This window comes from Canis lupus, chromosome 37 (genome assembly GCF_048164855.1).
Source record: "Canis lupus baileyi chromosome 37, mCanLup2.hap1, whole genome shotgun sequence".
NCBI lineage: Eukaryota > Metazoa > Chordata > Mammalia > Carnivora > Canidae > Canis > Canis lupus.
In genome coordinates, this window is record NC_132874.1 from 783,489 (window position 1) to 797,338 (window position 13,850).

A 13,850-nucleotide genomic window follows, 5' to 3' on the forward strand; every position below is an offset into this window, starting at 1 on the left:
ACCCAGGACCGGGATCTCGCGCAGCGACCAGGGAAGGCGGGATGGTGCTGTTGAAAGTGGGGTACCACGGGAATAGGGGACCCATGGGAACAGAGGGTTAAGGAGGTTGGTCTGTGTTTCTGGAAAACAAACGAGCAGCTGGCTGGGGACTGATTTCGGACCGTGGGCTGTGTCGTTTGCGCTCCAAGGTCCCGTCGTCGCGGGCCCTCGGGAAAGCGCTTCCATTCCTACCCGACGAACCTCAAGACGCTCCTGTTGCCTTGTGTCTCCAAATTCCCACTTTCCCCTAAAAGGCCCCGAGGATTATGCGGGAGGACACTTCCGGAGGAGGTGACGGCGGTGAGAAGTCACAGCACCTGGCGGAGCGGCGGTGAGCGCGCCGACCCCGGGCACCCGCGCGGCGGAGGGCGCGGGGGGCAGAGGAGAGTGTGTGTGCGGGGGCGGGGGGGGGGAGCACATCCTCCCGAGGGAGCGCCCCGGGGTGCGGAGGGTCCGGGTAGACGGACGGGAATGGGGGGGAGCAGGGAGACAATTTTCCGGAGGGGAGTCTCCGGGGTGCGCCGGGCGCCCCGAGCGCAGCTCCAGCCTGACCCGCGAGCGCCCACGGCCACGCCTCGAGTAGTAGGCAAGCAGGGCTGCCCAGAAATTTATACGGAGAAACTCCCGGATTGAAAATGTGTTGGGTCCGGGGAACCCAGACCTGGAGAGCTGAGAACCCAGAACCTGGGAGCCTGGACCGAGTAGCTGGGAGGGCCTCTCGTAGGAGGAGGCTTAGGGACGGAGAGGGGGCCGACTGGGGCCGCCGCGGGGTGGGCTAAGGAGACCCGGGCCCTGGGGATTTGACCCAGCCCGACCCCAAGACGTAGGGGAAGGTTGTGGTCTCGGAAGAGGGAACCCGAGGACACGCTCGCAGCACTGCCATCAAGCGACACGAGCAGGAAACTTGAATAAAGCAGAAGCGCGCTCTGGAGAGGAGAGAGCAGGTGCGAGGGAGCGGAGGGAGATGCACCCCCGGGGTGGGCTTTCCATCTTTTTTTCAACAGTTGTTAACTAGGGGACGAATATTCATTACTTGAAGCTGGAAGCTGGTTTCCCACCTTTTCTTCCTGACCTGCTCAGAGGTTCCTGTCGAGGCCCCGCCATCCGCCATCCGGGGCGTCTGGTGGGATCCGACTTCTTGTGGGGTGCTGCCAGGACAGGCCTTGGACCTTCCCCACGGCTGGCCACCGCCTCTTCCTTGCTGGCCTCTGCGTATCCCGTGAGGGCCTCATTGCCGGCTCTGAGCAGAGTAGAGAGAAGAGAGCATGAATGTGGAGCTTTTAACAGAAAGAGGATCTGGATAAATGGGGAGGAAGGACGCGTCCAGCTCTGCATCTAGGTACAAGGAAATACTGAAGTCTTGTGCATTGTAAGAGAAGTGCGGCAAAAACTTTTGTCTCACAAGAACTCATTCATTTTCACCCAAACCATGGGATTGGAGAGCACTGTGGAGGCCCTTTCCAAACCCGAGCCTTCAGAAAGCACCCTGTGCTTGGAGTTTTGAGGGAAGCCCAATTATTCCAGGCCAGACCTGGTTGTGCTGGGAGTGGTCAGTGAGGGTGGGAGTGGGGTCTGCAAGCTGCTTTGAGTGTATGAGTTGTGTGTGCAAGTGATGGCTTGCAAGATGTTATCCAAGAAAGCAGAGCAAGGTCAACCATAGCCTGACACACTTACCTTTACAGGGCTGTTAGAGCAAGCCCAATGCTTGTGCCTGTGCAGCGCAGTTGTTAGATCCTCAAACCTTTAATCCGAGGGTCCAATGTACAAGTCCCATTAGGGGGTGGAGTTGTGCTTTTTTCCCTGAGAATTCTCACATCCAGAAAAGTGTTAAGGGTATTTCCTGCCCTGGTCAAGGGGTTTGGATACCCTGTCTGGGAAAGTGGATACTCTGTCTTTGCTTGCATAGGGGGAAGTACCTTTTAGCAAGCTGCAGGGAAAGAATGTCCTTCTGCTTGTTGGCAGGTTGTTCTATTTCCTGCAGAAGCAGAGAGGAACTTGGATTTGAACCTGACTAATTCAAGATACCTACACATTCAAGATGCAGTCTTATGAAAATATTTGACAATCACAGCGATCCCCAAGACTGCTATTCTCTAGGAATCGCTGATTCTAAGATTTTCTTTAAAAAATATTAAGAATTATGTATCTACAAAAGAAAGGGACAGTACATTGAGCGAGGATTGAGAAGGGCTCATGGTGATTTGAAGATTAGGCACGCATTAATGGTATTCATGGAAAACCCTGTAATGAACTATAATGATCTTGGACTCTGGACTAATGGCAGATAGCACAATGCTTCTGGAACTTCCTTACAAATCCCAGGAAATGCTTAGAATTCTTAGAATTGAGGTGAGGTCATTGCTATCTTCTCTTTACCTTCCTCTGCCCCTAAGAGACTCTTGTTCACATTCACAGAAATCCCAGCTGTAGATTGTGAGCTTCAGAGGACCTTGTCTGTCTGGCAGAACTTGTCTCTCAGTTGCATCATCAGGCTGCTAGACTCTGAGGAACAGACATGTGTGAGGTGGGGAAATGGGCTGGTTTTAACTTGCTTCTGTGCCCTCATGTACAGTGCTCCTAGGCTCAGTCCAACGTTCCCAGTAAATCATCACTGCTCCGTGGCAGGAGCAGGCTGGTCTCCAAGTGGGCTGTTGTATATTCCTGACATGGAAGGTTCTTTTCCATGTATGCCCTGTTACACCTCAAAAATTTTCTCTGAGTTTTTGTGGCAGTGTCCAATCTTTGCGCAATGTTACTGAAACATCTGTTCAATGGAAGGCTGTGGGATTAAGTCTTCGGTTACAGATTTTTGGGGGAAACCAAGAAACTCAACATTTTCATCAGAAGACAGAACACACCCATGACCAACATACTCTGTTCAGAAAACCCCTAAACACAAAGTGAATGTCTAACCAATCTCTGTCCTGAGGGAAAACAGAAGCCTTTCTGTGCCTTTTTGGAAGGAGTCCAGGTCCATTGAAGGCATTCAAATATTTGTTTAATGATGCTCCTGCTTTCCTATTAGGATCTTTGGCTGACAAATCCCCACTTTTACACTATAGGTCAATTGTCAGAAGTTAAATCAAGTAACTTTTATCATTTTCACAATTTGGAGTAGAGAAGGACCAGAAAAAAAAAACAACAAACCAGAGTAATCATGAGGGACTGAAGTAGAGGAATATAAGGCCTTTTCATTTAGGACATGTAGTCATCCTGTTCTAGAATGTTTTCACTCCCCTCTTATTACAGTGAGTAGAACTCTCTGTTACTTGCCTATACAATCAATTTTTTTCAGGGATCCCTTGTAATACACCAATATTAAAGGGAAGAGATAGAACACTTTCTAATAACCAATTAGAAGCAAATATAGGGAAAGCCAAAGACAATTTTATACCAGTCATAAGCTGGGAGAGGATAGGAGGTGATATGGTTCTTCAGGTTGCTCTTGCCTAATCAGGGGTCATGAAAATGAGGCTTGAGGTGTACAAACCTGAGGCAGGAACAAGTTCATCATAAGAAGTCATATTTGGGGACACCTGGGTGGCTCAGCGGTTAAGGTTACGTGTCTGCCTTTGGCTTGGGGTATGATCCTGGAGTCCCGGGATCCAGTCCCACATTGGGTTCCCTGCATGGAGCCTGCTTCTCCCTCTGCCTGTGTCTCTGCCTCTCTCTCTGTGTCTCTCATGAACAAATAATAAAATCTCTTTTTAAAAAAGTCATATTTGCTCATCTTCTCTGTGGTAATTAACTCAAGGATTGCCTTCTCATTGGATTTATTTAGGAAAATATTTCAGAACCTGTCTCCTCCTTATTTACCAGTTATAGGAAAATGCATAGAAAATGTATTGCAGGGATGCTTGGATGGCTCAGCGGTTGAGCGCCTGCCTTCGGCTCAGGGCCTGATCCCAGATTTCTGGGATGGAGTCCACATCAGGCTCCCTGCATGGAGTCCGCTTCTCCCCCTGCCTATGTCTCTGCCTCTCTCTCTCTGTGTCTCTCATGAATAAATGAATAAAATCTTTTTTTAAAAAAGAAAGAAAACATTGCATATTATACATACGTGATGTATGCACACACGCACACATACATACATGGTGACTCATCATTCATTCACAGGCTGTCCACGAGGAGGTAATTTTAGCAGTAGCCAAGAGTAAATACTGAACTCAAGATTAAAATAAGACTGTTTTGGGGGCACGTGGGTGGCTTAGTGGTTAAGCGTCTGCCTTCAGCACAGGTCATGATCCTGGGGTCCTGGGTCTCTCTCTGTGTCTTTTGTGAATAAGTACATAAAATATTTTTTAAAACATGAGGCTTTGTTTTACTTTAGAGACTATATTATCCGATATTTAATAAAGCTATCATAAAAGCTAAAATTCACTTTGTAAAATTGATATTCATTCCTATTGTTACACATAGAAAAATAGCAAGGGAAGAAAAATTTCTAGTCTAATAAATTATATGCATTAAAAATCATGGCTATTCTTTTTAAAATATATATATATATATTTTTAATTCATGAGAGACACAGAGAGAGAAGCAGGCACCACGCAGGAAGCTTGATGTGGGACTCGATCCCAGGAGCCACCCAGGGTGTCCATCATGGTCATTCTTATTTGAAAGAATATTTTGTTTGGGAATCCCTGAGGGGCTCGGTGGTTTAGCGCCTGCCTTTGGCCCAGGGTGTGATCCTAGAGTCCCAGAATGGAGTCCCACATCGGGCTCCCTGCATGGAGCCTGCTTCTCCCTCTGCCTGTGTCTCTGCCTCTCTCTCTCCTCTGTGTCTTTCATGAATAAATAAACAAAATCTTAAAAAAAAAGAATATTTTTTTTTGGATAAAGTCAGGAGCAATAGGAACAACATAAGAAAAAAAGAGGCATCATATTTAAAAAAATGTAAAGGCATGATTACATTTATTCTGATAATACAATTTGCTATAGCAAGAAATAGAAGCAGCTAAAAATCCATATAAAAGAAAGTTTGTACAAAGTATGAACTAAGTAGGAAATAAATATATATAAATATAAATACATATATATCTAAATAAATATATACCAGTGTATTAGTTACGTTTTTTGTTGCATAATAAATTACCCCATCTTTTAGGACCAGGTCTCTCAAATTGTGCAATTCTTCTGCCTCATTCTAGTCGTCAGAAGAGAGTCATTAAGTCCAGTCTATGTTCAAGGGAAGGGAAATTAGTTTCTTCTTCTTGAAGGGAGGAGTATTAAATATTTTGTATACATTTTTAAACCACCATGACAGGCAATAGCCAATTAGAAGGAAATACAGGGGAAATACACATTTATGATTGTAATAGAAATATAAACTGATAATAAATTAAACTAAAAGTACATCAGTTATATAAAGAAAGCAACATTATCTTTTTTTAGAGGGTGGGTAAGAAGCTGAGTGGAGGGAGAGAACGAATCTTAAGCAGGCTCCATACTCAGTGTAAGGTGCGACCCAGACTCGGAACTTGATCTCACAACCTGGAGATCATGATCCTAGTTGAAATCAGTCTCAACACTTAACTGAATGAATCTCCCAGGTGCCCCCCAAAGCAATATTATCTTAATGAGGGACTTACATACCTAGTCTAGTGCATGGAGGGAATATCCTGTTCCTAGATCAGAATGCTCAGTATTTTCAAATACCAGTTCTCCCCATATTAGCCTATAAACAAACAAACAAAAACATCCTTCCTCAAAATTCAGATGTAAATTAGTTTGAATATTGAAAAAAATGTCAGAATTGGGGCACCTGGGTGGCTCAGTGCGTTAAGTGCCTGCCTTTGGCTCAGGTCAGGATCCCAGGGTTCTGGGATGGAGTCCTGCATCAGGCTCCTTGCTCAGCGGGAGTCTGCTTCTCCCTCTGCCTCCTCCCCTCCCTGCTCATGCTCTCTATCTTTTGCTCTGCCCTCTCTTTCTCAAATATATAAAAACTTAAAAAAAAAAGACATATATGCAGAAGTCAGTTATCCTGGGTTCAAATCCTAGCTCTGCCATTTACTAGTCATAGGACTTTGGAGGAAATATTTGGTCTCTCATTTTCTGGGCAGTTAAATGAGGATAATAATACTATTTACTGCATAAGATCTTTATGAAGGTTAAATACGATAACATAAGGATAAAATGATGCAAAGGTTCTTAACCTGGAGCCCAGTGATCGCCAATGGAGTCAATGGATAGATTTTAAAGGTTTAAGATCTTGGATGTGAAAAAACTACCAATTTATACTTACTAAGCTCTAACCATAATTTATTATTCCTTTTATAAACACAGGCAGCAAACCACAGGAGAGTGAGCAGCATCTGTGTTTTTGTCATCAGCAGAAATCACAGCTGTGATTTACATTCATCACTAGCAGGAACTATGGATGATCTAAGACCAATCACAAACTACACGTTATGGAACATAGCTGACCAATGACAGGCACCTCTCTACCAAACAGTGAAGTCTCCTGTCCTCACCTTGGTGATTCAGGTATTTAGACTGCTTGCCAATATTTCCATCACAATAATTTATTGATCACTATGAAGAGACGATGAGTACTTCTCACTCTTCAAGTTTTGCAGCACTGAGTGGTTCAAATGAGAATTTTTAATTCTTGTAAGGCAGTGTGGCCCTTTGTAATAAAGACATACATAGTAGCTGCCTCTGTGAAACGGGAAAGTTCAATCCTTAAGTGACAGTTCAGTCATTCAACTGTGTTCCCTGAAGGAAATTCCTATTGATGCTAAAAGATTTTTCCAGTGAGATGATCATTCACATTATTTTTCATTTTGTTCATTTTCATTTTGTTCAAAGTCTTTTTTGACTTTGTTCACATTGGCTATTTTTGTCTGTGAACAGTGACTATTTCTTTATTTTCCAATCATGTAAACCTTTTGCTTTTTTGTTTTGTTTTATTGCAGTCTGTTTTTTTTTTAAAGATTTAATTTATTTGAGAGAGAGAGAGAGAGAGAGAGACAGTATGAGCAGGGGGAGGGGCAGAGACTGAGGGAGAAACAGACTACCTGCTGAGCAGGGAGCCTGATTTGGGGGCCAGATCCAGGACCTGGAGATCATGACCTGAGCAAAAGGCAGACGGCAGACTTAACCAACTGACTCACCCAGGCACCCCAACACTCTTATTGTTTATATTAGTTTACTGCTGGGGTGATAAATTTTAGCACATTAATATAGTATTTATTTATTTTCATTAATATAGTATTGTATAACTGCTAGAAATGAAGTTCTAGACATTGAAGATACAGAGGTGAATTAGACACATCTCCTAACATGAAGGAACTCAGGTTTGTGGGGCTGACACAAAGTAGAGTTACCTAGATAAATTTCAAAATATATATGGCAGTATATTTCCAGTTTATTAAAGAAATGAAACAAACACATAGGGGAAAATACTGGAATCACATACAACAAAATGGTAACAAATTTGAATTTGAAGTAGTGGAATCTGTCCTGATTTTTATTTCAACCTTCTTGCTTATCTGCATTTTCCCATGTTTTTTGCAAAGAACATTTACATCTTCTAAAATAAGGGGAAAAACTGTAAAAGTTATCCTGAAATCAAATCTTTTGAGAGGTCACAGTATTGGTTTGGTGCCTTGCTAGTTACTGCAGGGAATTAGCATTCTTCAAGGAAAGAAATCAGAAGCCAAGGATCAGAGCAGAGTGTGATAGGCCCACAGCTGTGCTAAGAGGGAGCAACCTGGGGAATGCGTTACAGCTTAGAGCTTGTGTGATTAGTTACTGATTTGCAAAATTGATTGTTAAAGATTATAAAACACACCTTACTATGTCATCTTGGACAATAAATTAAGCAAAAGCATGGTAGTGTTCTTGGGATGCACTGCCCAATATAATGTCAGCCACAAATGCCAGTCATATATATAATTTAAAAATTTCTAGTAGTCACATTGAAAAAAGGAGAAACAGGTGAAATGAATATTGTATTTCATTTGGTTCAATATATCTAAAATATCATTTCCACAAGTAATCCATATAAACATACTGCCTAGATATTTGCTTTCTATTCTTTTTTTCAAACTAAGTCTGAAACAGGTGTGTATTTTACACTTACAGCACATCTCAAGTCACACTGGTCATATTTCAACTGCTCAAAAGTTCCTCCCATGTGCCAGGATATCATATTGGGCAGCAGAGTTCTAAGAACTAACAGACAGAAGAAAATATATAGAATGGGCCAAGAGCTCACAAATTAAAGCAGTTCCAGAACTCACATTCAAAATCCATAAGGAAATTCTCATTCATTTTTGTGAGGTGATCCTTAGGCCCTGGTAAATTACGGCTATTTAAAGTTGTCTGAATTCTTTCTGATAAAGTGCTTCGTATTTCACATTCTTTTACTCTCTTTTTTCTTTCTGGTAACTAAAGACTGATATATTTTTTTTCTGGAATGATATGATTGTCTTCCAACCAAATCATTCACTCACAAAATGGATGTGTTCAGATTTGAAAGGAAAGAGCCAGCAGACTTTCTGCTGGTGGATATTCCCTCCATTACTTCCTGCAGGCAGAAAGCCATATATAAGTTTTCCAAGTCTGTGGTCCTTAATGTTTCAGAAATTACTTTTCAATCCACTGGGAAGAAAAATTCTGGGGTTCATGAAAAAGTTACCTTCAGAATGTTGGTAATATACTTTCAAAAAGCTATTCAAGTAGTATATGCTTTAAAAACAGAATGTGTAACAGCAAAAAGATAAGATATTTGAAAAGAGATTCAGATATACATATATTCAGCAAATGAAATTATCATAAATAAGGTTATCATAAAAAAATTATCATCGAAAAAAATTCACATCTGGAAGGAAATTCAGATATACATTTGAAAAGACATCAAGTCACAGTATCTTTCAGGGGAAGAAAGCAAGGTAAGGAAGTAAAACAATTTTTAGTGGGGCTTTAGACTCTGTAATTGGTATAATGTTACTTTGATCATGAGGGAATTTTGTTCTTAGGAGCTCTATATGCATCTGTTAGATCAAACTCTAATTGTTGTTCACTAGTTAACTAGGCTCTAATATTCTATATCCATACTTTATTTCTGTCTGCTAGATTTTTAACTACAAGCCTAGTGAGTTACATTCTTCCATTCTGAGTAAAGATAGGCTGTTTAATAATTGATGTAGCAAAATCTGGGTAGTTATCTAGGAAAAAAATATGATTCCATATTCCACAACATAAAGCAGGATGAATTCCAATGGTGCTTCCAATTGTGATTCAAGATATCTTGGCTGGTGTTGATTCCTCTTTTACCTGATTCACACTCCTTTTGAAATCCCTAAACCAGACGCCTGGGTAGCTCAGCGGTTGAGCTCAGGTCGTGGGAATCAAGTCTTGCATCAGGCTCCCCAGGCTCCCCTGTTTCTCCCTCAGCCTATGTCTCTGCCTCTCTCTCTGTGTCTCTCATTAATAAATAAATAAAATCTGGAGGGTATTATGCTGAGTGAAGTAAGTCAGTCGGAGAAGGACAAACATTATATGTTCTCATTCATTTGGGGAATATAAATAGTAGTGAAAGGGAATATAAGGGAAGGGAGAAGAAATGTGTGGGAAATATCAGAAAGGGAGACAGACTGCTAACTCTGGGAAACGAACTAGGGGTGGTAGAAGGGGAGGAGGGCGGGGAGTGGGAGTGAATGGGTGATGGGCACTGGGGGTTATTCTGTATGTTAGTAAATTGAACACCAATAAAAAATAAATTAAAAAAAAATAAATAAATAAAATCTTTTTTTAAAAGAGAACTACACATTTGTAGAGAAGTGACAAAATAAAAAGGGTTTTGGACTGTCAAGGGCAGTGAGCTTCAGGAAGGCAAATATCTAGGGGAAACCAACGGAGTAAGGCTTGATTGTGCAAATCCATCTCAGCACCAGCCTTCTACTTTTTCATGGCCATAAAACTACCCAGGAGATGGAATTTGTGGCAGTCCTCATTTCTCAGAAGTTTTCTCTTTTACTTAGAGAAAGGAAGTTCTGAGAAAGTTTCTTTGTGCATCTGTTGACTCTCATTTGCTCTCAACTCAAAATAATCTTTTTGCCAAAGTGACATATTTTGTGGTAGCATATCTTAGGCCCTACCTAGAATATTGTCAGTTGCTGTTTTGGAGGGAAATGAGCTCTGAAGAATTATGCACATGCCTTTAAAGTTCAAGCAAGAAGCCACATGCATTGAGCTACTCATTTTGGGTGGGGAAAAAATGGTTGCACCTAATGTCAAGGGGGCAGAAAAATATGTTCATAACATGTACCCAGAAATGGAGAAGGGACATATTTAGGAAAATACCAATTACTGTGCTCCAATACATATAAAACAACCTACAAATCAGTTAGAGAAATGTCAAAAATGTAGCAGAAAATTTGGCAAAGAATATTAAAAGATGGTTCACAGAAGAGAAATACAAGTGGGTCTTAATTATATGAAATGCATGAAAAGATGCCTGAACTCATTCATAAGAACAGAATTGCATGTCAAAGGAACTCTGATTATGAGGCAAATTGGTTATGAGTTGGTAATCAATAAAACTAAATATTGACTATGTGGAAATTCATTATAATATCCTTTTTGTTCATATGTGTTAAGATGTTCTACAATAAAAAGAAAAATTACACTAATCAATTCACACAGAAATAAATAGAAAATCTGAATAAACCTATATATGTTAAAGAAATTGAATCAATAATCAATAACTTCCAAAACAGAAGACACTGAGACCAGATGTACCAAGCATTTTTAAATTTTTATTTATTTTTTAAAGATTTTATTTATTTATTCATGAGAGACACAGAGAGGCAGAGACATGGGCAGAGGGAGAAGCAGGCTCCATGCAGGAAGCCCGATGTGGGACTTGATCCTGAGAGTCCAGGATCACACCATGAGCCAAAGGCAGGCACTAAACCGCTGAGCCACCCAGGGATCCCCTGTACCAAGCATTTAAGGGAGAAATTATACCAATTTTCAACATCTCTTCTAATAGATAGAAGCATCAGAAATACTTACTTGTTTTATGAGGCCAGCTTTATTCTAACACCAAAATCAAAGACATTCCCAAAAAAGGAGACTAAACATCAATATCTCTCGTGAACATCAATGCAAAAATCCTCAAAAAATAGCAAATCAAATCCAACAATGTATAATAAAGAATTTAATACTGTGTCTAAGGCGGGGGGGGTTGCTGCAGGCATGCAAGTCTAGTTCAACATTTGAAAATCAGTTAATGTGATCCATCATATAAAAGGCTAAAGAGAAATCATGTTGATGAACTTTTGGAATATAGGTGAGGTTTTGGGAGGGTGAGGTCCAGAGCCAACGACCAAGAAAGAATTCTTGAGATGTCTTTGGTGCAAATGGTGGTTTTATTAAAGCACAGGGACAGGACCGGTGGGCAGGAAGAGCTGCTGCCCCAGGCCTATGAGGGGTGGTCAATTATATACCTGGGAGTTGGGAGGGGTTTGGGGACAGTGTACTTTTTTTTTTAATAAAAATTTTATTTATTTATTCATGAGAGGCACAGAAAAAGAGGCAGAGACATAGGCAGAGGGAGGAGAAGCAGGCTCCATGCAAGGAGCCCAATGTGGGACTCCATCCCAGAAGTCTGGGATCAGGCCCTGAGCCGAAGGCAGACACTCAACTGCTGAGCTACCTAGCCGTCTCAATAGTGTACTCTCTAAGGAATTTTGGAAGCAAGGTTTCCAGGACCTTGAGGGGGCTAGCTGTTGTTGGGAAAAGGTCACTTATTACTGTCTAATAAAATCTGAGTCATGAGACCTTTCAGATGTGTATCGGTGGGCCATGTGCTTGGAGGATGATTGTCAACACGTGTCTTGGGGGTTTAGAGATAAAGGACATTTCTAAAGGAATTTTTATATGTTAAAGTAGACTCACAGGCTCTTGGGGGTCGAGCTAAGATTGCCTTCTGCCCTTAGCAAAGTATTAACATCAAGGCAATTGAGTCCATAGAGGAATGTCACTGCCTGTTTCAAAGACTTGACAATGTGCTGCCCTGGCCTGGTGCTTTGTCCTCAGCTAGCCCTGTTCTTCCAACAACAAGACCATATTGATAGCTTCAGAAAAGCATTTGACAAAATCCAACTCTCATTTGTGATAAAAACTCTCAGCAAACTCAGAATAGAAGGGAATGTCCTCAGCTTGATAAAGAATATGTATCTAGGGACACCTGGGTGGCTCAGTGGTTGCCTGATCCTGGGATGGGGATGGAGTCCCACATCTGGCTCCTTGCTGGAGGCCTGCTTCTCCCTCTGCCAGTGTCTCTGCCTCTCTCTCTCTCTCTCTCTCTGTGTGTGTCTATCATGAAGGAGTAAATAAAATCTTAAAAAAAAAAAAAGAATATGTATCTACAAACAGCTAAAGCTAATAGTGAGAAACTGAAAGTTTCGGCTAAGATCAGAATTAAAGCAAGGGTGTCCCCCTCACCACTCCTCAATATCATTGGAAGTACTACCTGATTTAATGAAAGAAAGAAAGAAAGAAAGAAAGAAAGAAAGAAAGAAAGAAAGAAAGAGAAAGGAAAGGAAGGAAAGAAATCAAAGATACACAGAAAGACAAAGACCTACACTGATGACTTGATGTAGAGCATCTTTTCATAACCTTCTTTGGCATCTGTGCATCTTTTTTGGTGAGTGTCTGTTAAGGAATTGTGTCTGTTTTTTAGACCAATTGTTTATTTTCTTATTGAGTCCCCCCGTGCTGGTTTCTTTTTGGGGGGGCCCTCAGGTGGGCAGGTGAGGGCTTCCCTCTGCGTTGTCTGAGGCGGAGTATGCTCAGGTGAGCGGGTGCGGGCTTCCCTCCGCCCTGCCTTGGTGGGGGGCGCTGAGCCGGACGCGAGCAGGGGGGCTGTCACGCGGATCAAGGAAAGAGGGAAGCAAGACGTCGCGGGCGTCTTGGATGGAAGGTTCCTCAGGAAGCCAAGGTTCCCAGGTAGCCGCTCCGGTGGCAGGTGGCCGACGTCCGTGTGGGCCGAGCCGCTGCCTGGGGGATCGCGATCAGCAGGATCTGCGTGCTTCCATCTCTCTGGACGGGTTTTTCTTCGAACGGGATGAAGTGGAGGGCGACAGCTCCCAAGATTCAATCAACCTTTCAGCCGACTTGGCGGCAAGGAATTCGGGGAGGCATTTCCGTGAGCTTTGGGCTGGGAGGACATTCTCCAAGGGATGCTCGAAGATCCCTGCATTTTCCCTGCCTGGTGCTGGACCCGCCAGCGGGACTGGAAACGCGCAGCCTCCGCACGTGCTGAAGCTGCTTGGATGCCACCCAACGAGGCTGCAGGTTGCTCTCCCTCCAGTACCGCCGCGCTAGGGCGGGAGACGAAATAGCACCAAGTAATTCCGCACTTTTCACAGGACAGGAATGATGCTCGACGGCTGCCCCAGTAGGGGATGTAGCTCAGTGGTAGAGCGCATGCTTCGCATGTATGAGGCCCCGGGTTCAATCCCCGGCATCTCCACATCGGTTTTTTATTCCCATCCTGAGCTAGTTCAGCCTCTGCTCTGAAATTACCAGAGAAGACTTTTTAGTCCTTTCTCATTATTCCAGAATGATCTGCCGTTATCATTCCTTTTAAGTTGCGCGATATCCCGTCTGTATGTTTATTTCTCTTCCGTTTGATTGACCACCGAATATTCCCTGCTTTCCGGAAATTCCCTGGGGTGTTTTATTATGCAGTAAGAAGTACAAAGCCAGAGGGACAATTCAAAAGTAAATTCATTCTAGGAAGGCATCCAGAAAGAGGGAATACAGCTGCATGTCACAGAATGATTTAGCTTGGT

The 13,850-nt window shown here is 42.6% G+C and overlaps 1 non-coding gene across 1 annotated transcript; it reads left to right on the plus strand.

Moving 5' to 3' along the window:
* The first annotated feature begins 13,456 nt into the window (after positions 1-13,456).
* Positions 13,457-13,528, plus strand: TRNAA-CGC (transfer RNA alanine (anticodon CGC)). The gene has a single exon. It is a non-coding gene; the product is annotated as a tRNA-Ala (tRNA).
* Positions 13,529-13,850: the final 322 nt, after the last annotated feature.